Source organism: Bombina bombina, chromosome 5 (assembly GCF_027579735.1).
Source record: "Bombina bombina isolate aBomBom1 chromosome 5, aBomBom1.pri, whole genome shotgun sequence".
Classification (NCBI taxonomy): domain Eukaryota; kingdom Metazoa; phylum Chordata; class Amphibia; order Anura; family Bombinatoridae; genus Bombina; species Bombina bombina.
This window is the reverse complement of record NC_069503.1, coordinates 372598123-372611150: the sequence shown is the minus strand read 5'-3', so window position 1 is coordinate 372611150 and position 13028 is coordinate 372598123. Positions and strand designations below refer to the sequence as shown.

At 36.7% G+C, this 13028-nt stretch overlaps 1 protein-coding gene across 2 annotated transcripts in view; it reads right to left on the bottom strand.

The window, feature by feature from the left end:
• WIPF3 (WAS/WASL interacting protein family member 3) overlaps window positions 1-12066 on the bottom strand; it is a 266059-nt gene extending 253993 nt beyond the window's left edge. The window contains exon 1 of one of the 2 annotated variants that reach the window (XM_053714192.1): window positions 11959-12066. The gene's annotated coding sequence lies outside the window, so the exon portion shown is untranslated. The remainder of the gene's footprint in view (window positions 1-11958) is intronic. The other variant, XM_053714193.1, reaches the window with a different exon arrangement.
• Between the last annotated feature and the right edge of the window lie 962 nt (window positions 12067-13028).

The window sequence follows — 13028 nt, the reverse complement described above, 5'->3', positions numbered from 1 at the left end:
CAGTATAACTATAAACTAGCCCTGTAATAATAATAATAATAACCAGTATAACTATAAACTAGCCATGTAATAATAATAATAACCAGTATAACTATAAACTAGCCCTGTAATAATAATAATAATAACCAGTATAACTATAAACTAGCCCTGTAATAATAATAATAATAACCAGTATAACTATAAACTAGCCCTGTAATAATAATAATAATAACCAGTATAACTATAAACTAGCCATGTAATAATAATAACCAGTATAACTATAAACTAGCCCTGTAATAATAATAATAACCAGTATAACTATAAACTAGCCCTGTAATAATAATAATAATAACCAGTATAACTATAAACTAGCCATGTAATAATAATAATAATAATAATAATAACCAGTATAACTATAAACTAGCCCTGTAATAATAATAATAATAACAACCAGTATAACTATAAACTAGCCATGTAATAATAATAATAACCAGTATAACTATAAACTAGCCCTGTAATAATAATAATAATAATAATAACCAGTATAACTATAAACTATCCCTGTAATAATAATAATAATAATAACCAGTATAACTATAAACTAGCCCTGTAATAATAATAATAATAATAACCAGTATAACTATAAACTAGCCCTGTAATAATAATAATAATAACCAGTATAACTATAAACTAGCCATGTAATAATAATAATAATAACCAGTATAACTATAAACTAGCCCTGTAATAATAATAACCAGTATAACTATAAACTAGCCATGTAATAATAATAATAACCAGTATAACTATAAACTAGCCCTGTAATAATAATAATAACCAGTATAACTATAAACTAGCCCTTTAATAATAATAATAATAATAATAACCAGTATAACTATAAACTAGCCCTGTAATAATAATAATAACCAGTATAACTATAAACTAGCCCTGTAATAATAATAATAATAACCAGTATAACTATAAACTAGCCATGTAATAATAATAATAATAATAACCAGTATAACTATAAAGTAGCCCTGTAATAATAATAATAATAACCAGTATAACTATAAACTAGCCATGTAATAATAATAATAACCAGTATAACTATAAACTAGCCCTGTAATAATAATAATAATAACCAGTATAACTATAAACTAGCCATGTAATAATAATAATAACCAGTATAACTATAAACTAGCCCTGTAATAATAATAATAATAACCAGTATAACTATAAACTAGCCCTGTAGTAATAATAATAATAATAATAATAATAAAGTCAATTGTTGTGTACCATTAACCCTTTAAGGACACAGCTTTCAGTTTGCTCAATTGTTTTATGACGGAAAAAATCCATCATATGTCCTTAAGAGGTTAATAAGAATTCACTATAACTACAAACATCTCTAAAGAATTGTAAAAGGGTGGCATAGAATTTTCTTTTGGCTCAGAGCAAAAGGATTAAACTCCACTACCCCAATTAGAAAAACTATTCTGGAGTGTTTTTTAAGAGTAGATCTGATCTATTCTAGAGGAGTTTGTGAAATAAAACATAAGTATAAGTGACTTCACAGACTCATTTAGCACACATCATATATGCTCATATAAATTAGGTTGGCTAGACCAGTGATTTTCAACCACTGTGCCGCGAGAGATCGTCAGGTGTGCCGCCATCGCGGAGGCAGACTGACAGGCTCATCAGGCAGACAGCATCATTTACAACATGACATATTTACATTCATTCACAAACAATCATTATGATTGTTTGTGAATGAATGTAAATATGTCATGTATTGTAAATGAATCATTAGGTGAGCGGCCGCCCTGCTTTGAGCAGAGTAGACTCAGGATGCGGGTGGCAGTATACAGTCACGACGCCGATGATGCTATTGACAAGCGGAAGTTGTTTATGCTTAAAATATGTTAATTTGTTCAGCTTCGTGAAGGCTGTGATTTACAGCTGACATTGGCCGGCTCTCTTTGCGGGTTCCGTCTCCCGTCTACTACTTACTAGGAACCAGGTGAGGTTAACAGAGCCTATTAACCCATTATGATAATGTCCTTAATTTAATAAAGTTCTAGGTAGAACACTCTCACTGTATGCCATTCTGGAGAATATAAAAAAACTAAAAACCAGATCGCAAACCTATACAAACTCACAAATATTACATAACCTTTATCTGAGCATGTATGTTTATGTTACATTACAATGGTTACAATATAAAAACAGATTGATCTATATTTGTAGTGCAGTCATATTGTAATTTTAAGTATTTTATGAATAAAGAAAAAACAAACTCAGTAAGGATAGTGATGTACCTTTAAAAAAAAAAAAAAAGGAGATTGTACTAAATAAATAATTTCCATGTCAACTCTCCTCAGATGCACAAGAGTTGTCCCCCTTTAAAGCTAATTAACAGAAACCCAACATCCCTCATTTTTTCAAGTAATAGAAGTACCCCCAAATAATACTGGACAGCATTTTTATGTAAAAAGCACTGAATTAAAATAGGAAAGAAGTAAGCTTTGTGACTACTGCTAGGCCGGGAACTAATCCATGATATGCAGCTAATTACAGTAAGTACAATAAAACTTACCATGAAATTCATGCTAAAACTTTTTATTTTAAAAACCAAAACATTAAGCAGAAATGTTCTACCAAATTTGGTATCGCAGATGCACAATTATCCATATTACATTACTTCAGAAATTTATGCCGCAAATCAACTATGCATGGGCAAAATTCTCCCAATTTAATGTTTTCCCTTACTGGCATGAACAGATGGAATGTGCAGTGCTGTTTAGCAGTCATGAAGATTCTTCTTAGACCAAGGTGCATGACAACAGAAGACAGCATGAAAGATCAAAGCTGTATAGCAGTAGGGCTGGGGTTCTAGTTTGGAATATAACAACCTAAGTAGCTCCCAGTAGTGCTTGGCTGCTCCCGAGCCTACCTAGGTATTCTTTTGCAACAAAGTACAGCAAGAGAACAAAGCAAATTTGATAATAGAAGTGTATTTGAAGGTTGGTTAAAATACCATGATCTCATAGACAAGGGCTTTACTTGGTATCACAGTTCTTCAACTCAGAGACAGGAACTATCAAATCCTTTGAAGAGCTGAAACATGAGTTTGATCTTAACAACCATGATTTTTTCGCATACTTGCAAGCTAGACACTATGCTACACAGCTAGTCAGCAAATTCGCCTGGAGATGGTCCTGGGGAAAACTTGATAACTGGCCAGTTTTTACAAAAGCAGGTTACTTCTCTATTTCTCCTTGGTATTCTTACCTCGTTTCATATAAGGGAGGATCTAACTTAGGGAACTTAGCTCAAAAATGGACAAACCTTGTCTCCATTAGCATTGACCATGAGTTACATGTGGTGCGCTCCCTATTTTTGCTTTTTGACGCTACTATAGCCGAGACTTGGAGAGAGTCCCACATAAAACTAATATATCAAATTTATTAAACCCCAGACAGAGGTTACAGATCGCATATAATATAAACTTTAATAAGTGCCCAAAATGCAGTTTACCAGCTGCAGACATATTACACATGATTTGGGCTTGCCCCAAACTAAAGCAATTCTGGAGCAAATTAGAATTCTGGCTACTTAAGGTGATGAAAGTAACTCCCCTTAAGCTTACAATGTTAGATATCATCTTTTTGACAAGCAATAACTTTGCTTTCAAAGACTCTAAGATAGTAAATTTAGTTATTCTTGCAGCCAGGAACTTGATCTTTAAGAAGTGGAAAAGCAAATTTCTACCCTCAATTTTGGAAGTAAAGAACTATCTCACAAAACAATACTTAGTAGAACAATTAGCTACAGATCTGAATAAATGGGCTAAATTCATTAAAATATTTTCACCTAGTGAAATCGATTACTTGATTTCTCCATTTAGAAATTCCGAAATAGTCTTACTAGGTATCTGGTAGTTAGACAGAGGAACACATTTACACATACTCCAAACATTTTCTTTCATATACTCTTTTACAATAGGAGTGGAGGGGAAGGAGGGGAGAGAAGGAGAAAGGTAAAGAAAAATTCTCTCTTTTTTTTTTTTTTTTTTTTTCTTCTTTCTTCACTTATGTTTTTGACCACTTAGATTTCTACAGGGTTAACCATTGGTCTTGTGATAACCCTATTATAAGTCACCAGTCACCAGGATAATTATCTAATTGATATACTCTGTGATGCTGATGTGATCCTCTTTTTCCCTTCAGTTTCTTTCTGCCTACATCGACTTGTGTGAAATTAACACTATGAGCTCCATGTACTAAGAGGCGGGCGGACAGCTTCTTAACTGGCGAAGTTGTCCGCCCGCCTCCGCTACACACGGGCAGCGGATCTATTGATCCGCTTGCCCGTATGTATCATTACACACTCAGCGGAGTGTGTAATGCCCGCCCCTTCAGTCGCGCGACCAATCACGCGACTGAAGGGGCTGTCAATCACCGAGAGCGAGCGAGCTCTCGGTGATTTTGCTTCGCCACCTAAGAGGTGGCGTAGGGTGTAGGAAGCAGCGGTGTAATGACCGCTGCTTCTTACATTGCGGGAAGCAGGCTCGCATATGCGAACCTGCCCCGCAAAGGCTCCGGAGCAGCTTTCGCTGCTTCGTACATGGAGCCCTATGTAGTTTTTTCAATTTTATTTAAATTTCACCACTATTCTAGTTGCATTGTTGGTACAAAATAAAATATTTTAAAAAAATACCATGATCTATCTGAATCTATCTTATTTGAAATGCAATTATCAACTACAGAAATATAATATAAAACTTTAAAAACATTGCTTTATTCTCCAGTTAATCAATACATTACGTTTTAGCTGGTGATTTAGTGTAGCTGCCCAATTTAAAAAGGAATTTAATTTCAAAATGACCTGCAGAAAAATCTAATAAATAAAACAAAATTCTGCCTCTGGGGCTGCTGATTGGTGGCTGCACATATATGACTCTTGTGATTGGCTTGCTGGTGTGTTCAGTTAGCTCCCAGTAGTGCATTGCGCTTCCTTCACCAAAGGATACCAAGAGGACAAAGCAAATTTGATAAAAGTAAATTGCTTAAAATTTGGATTTCATATCACTTTAAAACTGCACTCTGCTGACTCCTCAAGGCTAACCCTGTTATGTATCTAACCATGTTATTTATATATCTGTCCCTAACTGGCTTTAACTGATAACAACTGCAAATCAATACACTCTTTATAACCAGGGCTAGCCTTGTTGTCAACGGACTAAAGCCCAGATTGGCTCCTTCAAATAAGGTAAATAGTAGGTGGAGTTTGGCTATTGCTAAATAATTGCAGTAAAATTGATGTTCATTTGTTTTACAACGTTAAGACTCTTCTGATATTTTATAACAAAGCAACACAAATGTCTTTAAGCTGTGTTTACTGTCCCTTTAAGCGCCTCCTTTTTTTAACCCACTCACACAGTAATCTGGTTTAGCCTGGTTAGTCTGATAAAAGGTACCAACTTATTGAGTATTGCAGTATGTACTAATAACTATCGGCTAGATTTAGAGTTTTGTCGGTAACGACCCGCGTAGCTAACGCTGGCTTTTCTTCCCCCACACCTTTTAAATACCGCTGGTATTTAGAGTTCACAGAAGGGCTGCGTTAGGCTCCAAAAAGGGAACGTAGAGCATAATTTACCGCCACTGCAACTCTCAATACCAGCGCGGCCAGCTTCAAAAATGTGCTCGTGCCTGATTCCCCCATAGGAAACAATGGGGCTGTTTGAGCTGAAAAAAACGCAGCCCCATTGTTTCCTATGGGGAAACACTTCCTAAGTCTGCACCTAACACCCTAACATGTACCCCGAGTCTAAACAGCCCTAACCTTACACTTATTAACCCCTAATCTGCTGCGCCCGCTATCGCTGACACCTGCATTATACAATTAACCCCTAATCTGCCGCTCCGTACACCGCCGCAACCTACATTATACCTATGTACCCCTAATCTGCTGCCCATAACACAGCCGACCACTATATTATATTTATTAACCCCTAATCTGCCCCCACAACGTCGCCGCCAGCTACCTACAATAATTAACCCCTAATTTGCCGACCGGACCACACCGCTACTATAATAAATGTATTAACCCCTAATCCGCCTCACTCCCGCCTCAATAACCCTATAATAAATAGTATTAACCCCTAATCTGCCCTCCCTAACATCGCTGACACCTAACTTGAAGTATTAACCCCTAATCTGCCAACCGGACCTCGCCGCTACTCTAATAAATGTATTAACCACTAAAACTAAGTCTAACCCTAACACTAACACCCCCCTAAATTAAATATAATTTAAATCTAACTAAATAAATTAACTCTTATTAAATAAATTATTCCTATTTAAAGCTAAATACTTACCTGTAAAATAAACCCTAATATAGCTACAATATAAATTATAATTATATTGTAGCTATTTTAGGATTTATATTTATTTTACAGGCAACTTTGTATTTATTTTAACCAGGTACAATAGCTATTAAATAGTTAATAACTATTTAATAGCTACCTAGTTAAAATAATTACAAAATTACCTGTAAAATAAATCCTAACCTAAGTTACAATTAAACCTAACACTACACTATCATTAAATTAATTAAATAAAATACCTACAATTATCTACAATTAAACCTAACACTACACTATCAATAAATTAATTACATAAAATACCTACAAATAAATACAAATAAAAAAACTAACTAAAGTACAAAAAATAAAAAAACTAAGTTACAAAAAATAAAAAAATATTTACAAACATTAGAAAAATATTACAACAATTTTAAGCTAATTACACCTACTCTAATCCCCCTAATAAAATAAGAAAGCCCCCCAAAATAAAAAAAATGCCCTACCCTATTCTAAAATAAAAATTGTAAAGCTCTTTTACCTTACCAGCCCTTAAAAGGGCCTTTTGCGGGGCATGCCCCAAAGAATTCAGCTCTTTTGCCTGTAAAAAAAACATACAATACCCCCCCCAACATTACAACCCACCACCCACATACCCCTAATCTAACCCAAACCCCCCTTAAATAAACCTAACACTAAGCCCCTGAAGATCATCCTACCTTATCTTCACCACGCCGGGTATCACCGATTGGTCCACAAGAGGCTCCTCCGAAGTCTTCATTCAAGCCCAAGCGGGGGCTGAAGAGGTCCATGATCTGGCTGAAGTCTTCATCCAAGCGGGAGCTGAAGAGGTCCATGATCCCGCTGAAGTCTTCATCCAAGCGGGAGCTGAAGAGGTCCATGATCCGGCTGAAGTCTTCTATCAAGCGGCATCTTCAATCTTCTTTCTTCCAGATCCATCTTCATCCCGCCGACGCGGAACATCCTTCTTCACCGACGACTTCCCGACGAATGACGGTTCCTTTAAGGGACGTCATCCAAGATGGCGTCCCTCGAATTCCGATTGGCTGATAGGATTCTATCAGGCAATTGGAATTAAGGTAGGACAATTCTGATTGGCTGATGGAATCAGCCAATCAGATTCAAGTTCAATCTGATTGGCTGATCCAATCAGCCAATCAGATTGAGCTTGCATTCTATTGGCTGTTCCGATCAGCCAATAGAATGCGAGCTCAATCTGATTAGCTGATCCAATCAGCCAATTGGATTGAACTTCAATCTGATTGGCTGATGGAATCAGCCAATCAGAATTTTCCTACCTTAATTCCGATTGGCTGATAGAATCCTATCGTCTGTGAAGAAGGATGTTCCGCGTCGGCGGGATGAAGATGGATCCGGAAGAAAGAAGATTGAAGATGCCGCTTGATAGAAGACTTCAGCCGGATCATGGACCTCTTCAGCTCCCGCTTGGATGAAGACTTCAGCCGGATCATGGACCTCTTCAGCTCCCGCTTGGGTGAAGACTTCAGCCGGATCATGGACCTCTTCAGCCCCCGCTTGGGCCAAGACTCCAGCCGGATCATGGACCTCTTCAGCCCCCGCTTGGGCTTGGATGAAGACTTCGGAGCCTGGACCAATCGGTGATACCCGGCGTGGTGAAGATAAGGTAGGATGATCTTCAGGAGCTTAGTGTTAGGTTTATTTAAGGGGGGTTTGGGTTAGATTAGGGGTATGTGGGTGGTGGGTTGTAATGTGGGGGGGGGTATTGTATGTTTTTTTTACAGGCAAAAGAGCTGAATTCTTTGGGGCATGCCCTGCAAAAGGCCCTTTTAAGGGCTGGTAAGGTAAAAGAGCTTTACAATTTTTATTTTAGAATAGGGTAGGGCATTTTTTTATTTTGGGAGGCTTTGTTATTTTATTAGGGGGCTTAGAGTAGGTGTAATTAGCTTAAAATTGTTGTAATCTTTTTCTAATGTTTGTAAATTATTTTTTTATTTTTTTGTAACAGTTCTTTTTTTATTTTTTGTACTTTAGTTAGTTTATTTAATTGTATTTATTTGTAGGTATTTTATGTAATTAATTTATTGATAGTGTAGTGTTAGGTTTAATTGTAACTTAGGTTATGATTTATTTTACAGGTAATTTTGTAATTATTTTAACTAGGTAGCTAGTAAATAGTTATTAACTATTTAATAGCTATTGTACCTGGTTAAAATAAATACAAAGTTGCCTGTAAAATAAATATTAATCCTAAAATAGCTACAATATAATTATAATTTATATTGTAACTATATTAGGGTTTATTTTACAGGTAAGTATTTAGCTTTAATTAGGATTAATTTATTTAATAAGAGTTAATTTATTTCGTAAGATAAAAATTATATTTAACTTAGGGAGGTGTTAGGGTTAGACTTAGCTTTAGGGGTTAATAAATTTAATAGAGTAGCGGTGAGGTCCGGTCGGCAGATTAGGGGTTAATACTTGAAGTTAGATGTCGGTGGTGTTAGGGAGGGCAGATTAGGGGTTAATACTATTTATTATAGGGTTAGTGAGGCGGATTAGGGGTTAATAACTTTATTATAGTAGCGGTGAGGTCCGGTCGGCAGATTAGGGGTTAATAATTGTAGGTAAGGTAGCAGCGACGTTGGGGGCGGCAGATTAGGGGTTAATAAATATAATATAGGGGTCGGCGGTGTTAGGGGTACATAGGGATAATGTAGGTTGCGGCGGTGTGCGGTCGGCAGATTAGGAGCTAAAAAAATTATTAGAGTGGCGGCGATGTGGGGGGACCTCGGTTTAGGGGTACATAGGTAGTTTATGGGTGTTAGTGTACTTTAGAGCACAGTAGTTAAGAGCTTTATGAACCGGCGTTAGCCCAGAAAGCTCTTAACTCCTGGCTTTTCTCTGCGGCTGGAGTTTTGGCGTTAGATTTCTAACGCTCACTTCAGCCAAGACTCTAAATACCGGCGTTAGAAAGATCCCATTGAAAAGATAGGATACGCAAATGGCGTAGGGGGATCTGCGGTATGGAAAAATCGCGGCTGCAAAGTGAGCGTTAGACCCTTACCTACACGACTCTAAATACCAGCGGTAGCCCAAAACCAGCATTAGGAGCCTCTAACGCTGGTTTTGACGGCTAACGCCAAACTCTAAATCTAGGCGTATATTACTAAACTAAACATCCATATTATAAGATATGCTTTAGGGGGAACTGTAATATCTTTTGCAACTAGATAAAACACAAAAGGCCCAATGATCAACAACTCACCAGCATCATGATCTTTGCTTGTATCATTATATTGTAATGTATGTCTCCCTTCCACGTGCACAACCTGCATACAATTTGCCCTTCTAGAATTCTTTAAGGGACCTCAAAGCACTAAAAAGATTTCTTAGATCTCGCCAGACTAGAATGATCTTTTTGAATTATTTTGTAAACTTAAATGGACAGTCTACTTCATTTTTTACTGTTTAAACAGATATATAACACCTTTACTACCTATTCCACAGCTTTGCATAACCAGAATTGTTATATTAATGTTTTATCATCGCTAAATCTGCATGTTTCCAAGCACTCAAGCGCAACACATAACGTTAAAAAACGTAGAGCGACTTTTGATCTGAAGTAAAGTGTTAGGGCTACAAAAAAAGTTGAACAAAACACATGTAAAGCATATTAAAATAAAATATTACACTCATATATTTAATAAAATATATCTTTATTATTTAAAGTGAATGTCAAGTTTGATGAATCAGTGCCCGGTTTTTAAAAATCCTATCTAAAACAGGGTTACTTTCATTCATCAAACTTTACATTTCACTTGTTTTGTTAAAATACTTACCTTTTAATCTTGAAAGCCGCTCTAGCGCTTCCCCCGCCGTCGCAAGCCTCTTCATAAGTCAAAAATGACTAATTCAGCTTCCTCCAATCACAGTGTTGCCTTAGGCAGTGATTCCCCTGGGGGGAAAGCCGTGATTGGAGGAAGCAGTATTCGTCATTGCGAACGTATGACGTGACGAGCAGCACGAGGGGAAATCGCTGGAGCGGCTATCAAGATTAAAAAGTAAGTATTTTAACAAAACGAGTGAAATGTAAAGTTTGATGAATGAAAGTGCCCCTGTTTTTAATAGGATTTCTAAAAACCGGGCACTGATTCATCAAACTTGACATTCACTTTAAATGAATGTATAAAAGGGGTTTAAAAGGGATATGGTATAAGTCAAGGTGTTTAATTGGGAAGGGCTCAGTAGTGTGTGTGTGTGTGTACTGTATATATATATATATATATATATATATATATATATATATATATATATATATATGTGTGTGTGTGTGTGTGTGCGCCCGTGTGTATATTTGTATGTGTGTTTGTAAACGCGTATATATGTGTACATATGTATGTGTACACATACAATACATACACATATATATGAGCACTTCCCAGTCAAACACCTTGACATATAAAATATCAAATTTAATGGGGTTTTTTTAAAAAAAAAAAATACTTTTGTTCTTCACTTAGAAGAAAATATTTATGTTTTAAATATATATATATTTCATATAGATATATAGCTATGGAAATACATTTTAAATATATATTTAAAATTAAAAATAACATTTTCTTCTAAGTAAAGAAAAAAGTTATTTTAAAGTATTTCTTAATGCATCTTTGGCTTTAGCACATTTATCCTAGCGCACCTTCAGGTTAGCACGTGAGCAAAAGCCTAAAGAGGATTTTGTAGCGTGCCCCATAGAAGTCTATGTGGAAGGATGGAGTTAGCATGGCCGTGATGTCCGACCTCCAGATGTTAGCGCACCTGAGGCTTTCGCTCTCACGCATTTTTCTTTCAAGTTGTAATACCAGGGCAAGAATAGGAGTGTTATTGATTTAATTTGAGCGCTAATATTTTTGCACTTAACTTGTAATGTAGCCCTTAATATTTAAAAAAAATTATACTAATTGCCTTCAAAAAATAACTAGTTTTGCTCTGGTAAAAAAAAAAAAAAATGTAAAAAACATTTGTGGATACATAAAACAACAAAAACAAGAATTCCATTTTAAACAAACTATGCTGTAAACATCAAAATGGGAAAGGCTATTTGATCTTTAACAGGTAAATAACATAGGTCATTAAAGGGTTAATGGATTTGTAGAAATAAATGTTTAATAGCATTTCTCTCTTGATTATAATCACTCCCTTGCTGGTTAAAAAATAACTTTCAAAAACACATTAGCAGTCGAGAAGCTGTGCTGTAAATCTGCGTGTAGTATATATGTGTTAGTCATTTAGTAGTAGGTACTGGTTGTAGTACGTGTAATTTGTTAGCCATCTAGTTGTGGTTATCTTATAGCCAAGTCTATCTGTTCCTACTGTTGATATGTGCCACATAAAGAAAGCGAAATAAATACACTGGACAAGCTGTAAAGCTCTGTATATAGTCCAGTGACAGTGTTTCTTGTTTAAACTTTCTTCCTGCTACTTATGACAGTCACTCTATCTACACAGTATGGCTTTGTTTGCCTAGCAACCTTTGTACCTATAGCAGTGCGTATTTCCACAGCTCCGATATTCCCTCTATGGGCAATTAGCTATACAGCTACTGTACTCACCAGGACCTGGTGTCCCCTGCAAAGTCTCGCCTTGTTCCTGCAAACAGTGTATTCCAACTTGCTCTTCTACGAACTGCACAGCTCCTGCCTGCCTGTGCTTTCTCTGGGCGGTGCTGGGAGTAAGTTTCAGGACAGGGGCGGAGGGTCCAGTAAGGGCTGAGCTTGGTGACACAGGGGTGGGACAGACTTCCTGACACCTGCTGTATAGCTCTACACTAACCTATAATGAGATGTATACCAGCTGCACCAGCTGTCCTGCCCAAACCAGAACATCCACTAATAATCATTACTTACAAACACTTATTGTGATTTCTTGCAAGGAATAAAGGAAACAATAATTTGTTCAACACTCTCTGATTGCACAAATATGATTTTAAAATCCTAGTTAAAGAAAAGGGACAGGTTTTAACCATATGGATTTCCCTAGCAGACCTTAACAGTAACATCCTTGTAATTACAATTCTTTTCTGTTGTGCTGCTAAAGAGTAACGTATCAGCCAAGTCTGAACATTTTTAAAACAAATTAACATCCTTTATTCTGCAATTATTTCTCAATAGCCAAACTCCACCACCATTTGCCTTATTTGGAGGAGCCAATCTGGGGCCCCATTACTTATGCGGCGTCGCCCGCAAAAGCCGGCGGCGGCGATTTTTGCGCTGGTTTGGTATCCTATATACAGCGCCACATATAAATGTGCCACGTATATTTCACCCCTCGCCCGCAATTTTTACTCCCATAGGCTAACATGGGACGTGTCGTAAATCGGTATCCAATATCCAGTGCAAGGACTTACGTGGCGAAAATGGAGAAATATTACTCCATTTTTACCTCGCCATAAAAGGCAGCCGTAGCAAGCCTTGTGCTGAGTATGGGAGCACCGTAACTCCCGAAAATGCCTGCAAAAAAAACCACCTAACGCATGTGCAATGTCTATCTACCTGTCAACCGCAATCCCCCACCGCAATAACTAATAAAGTGTATTAACCCCTATATCTGCCAGGGAAACCCACACCGCAAGTAATAACTAAATTATTAACCCCTAAATCCGCCAACCCCAACATCGCAAACT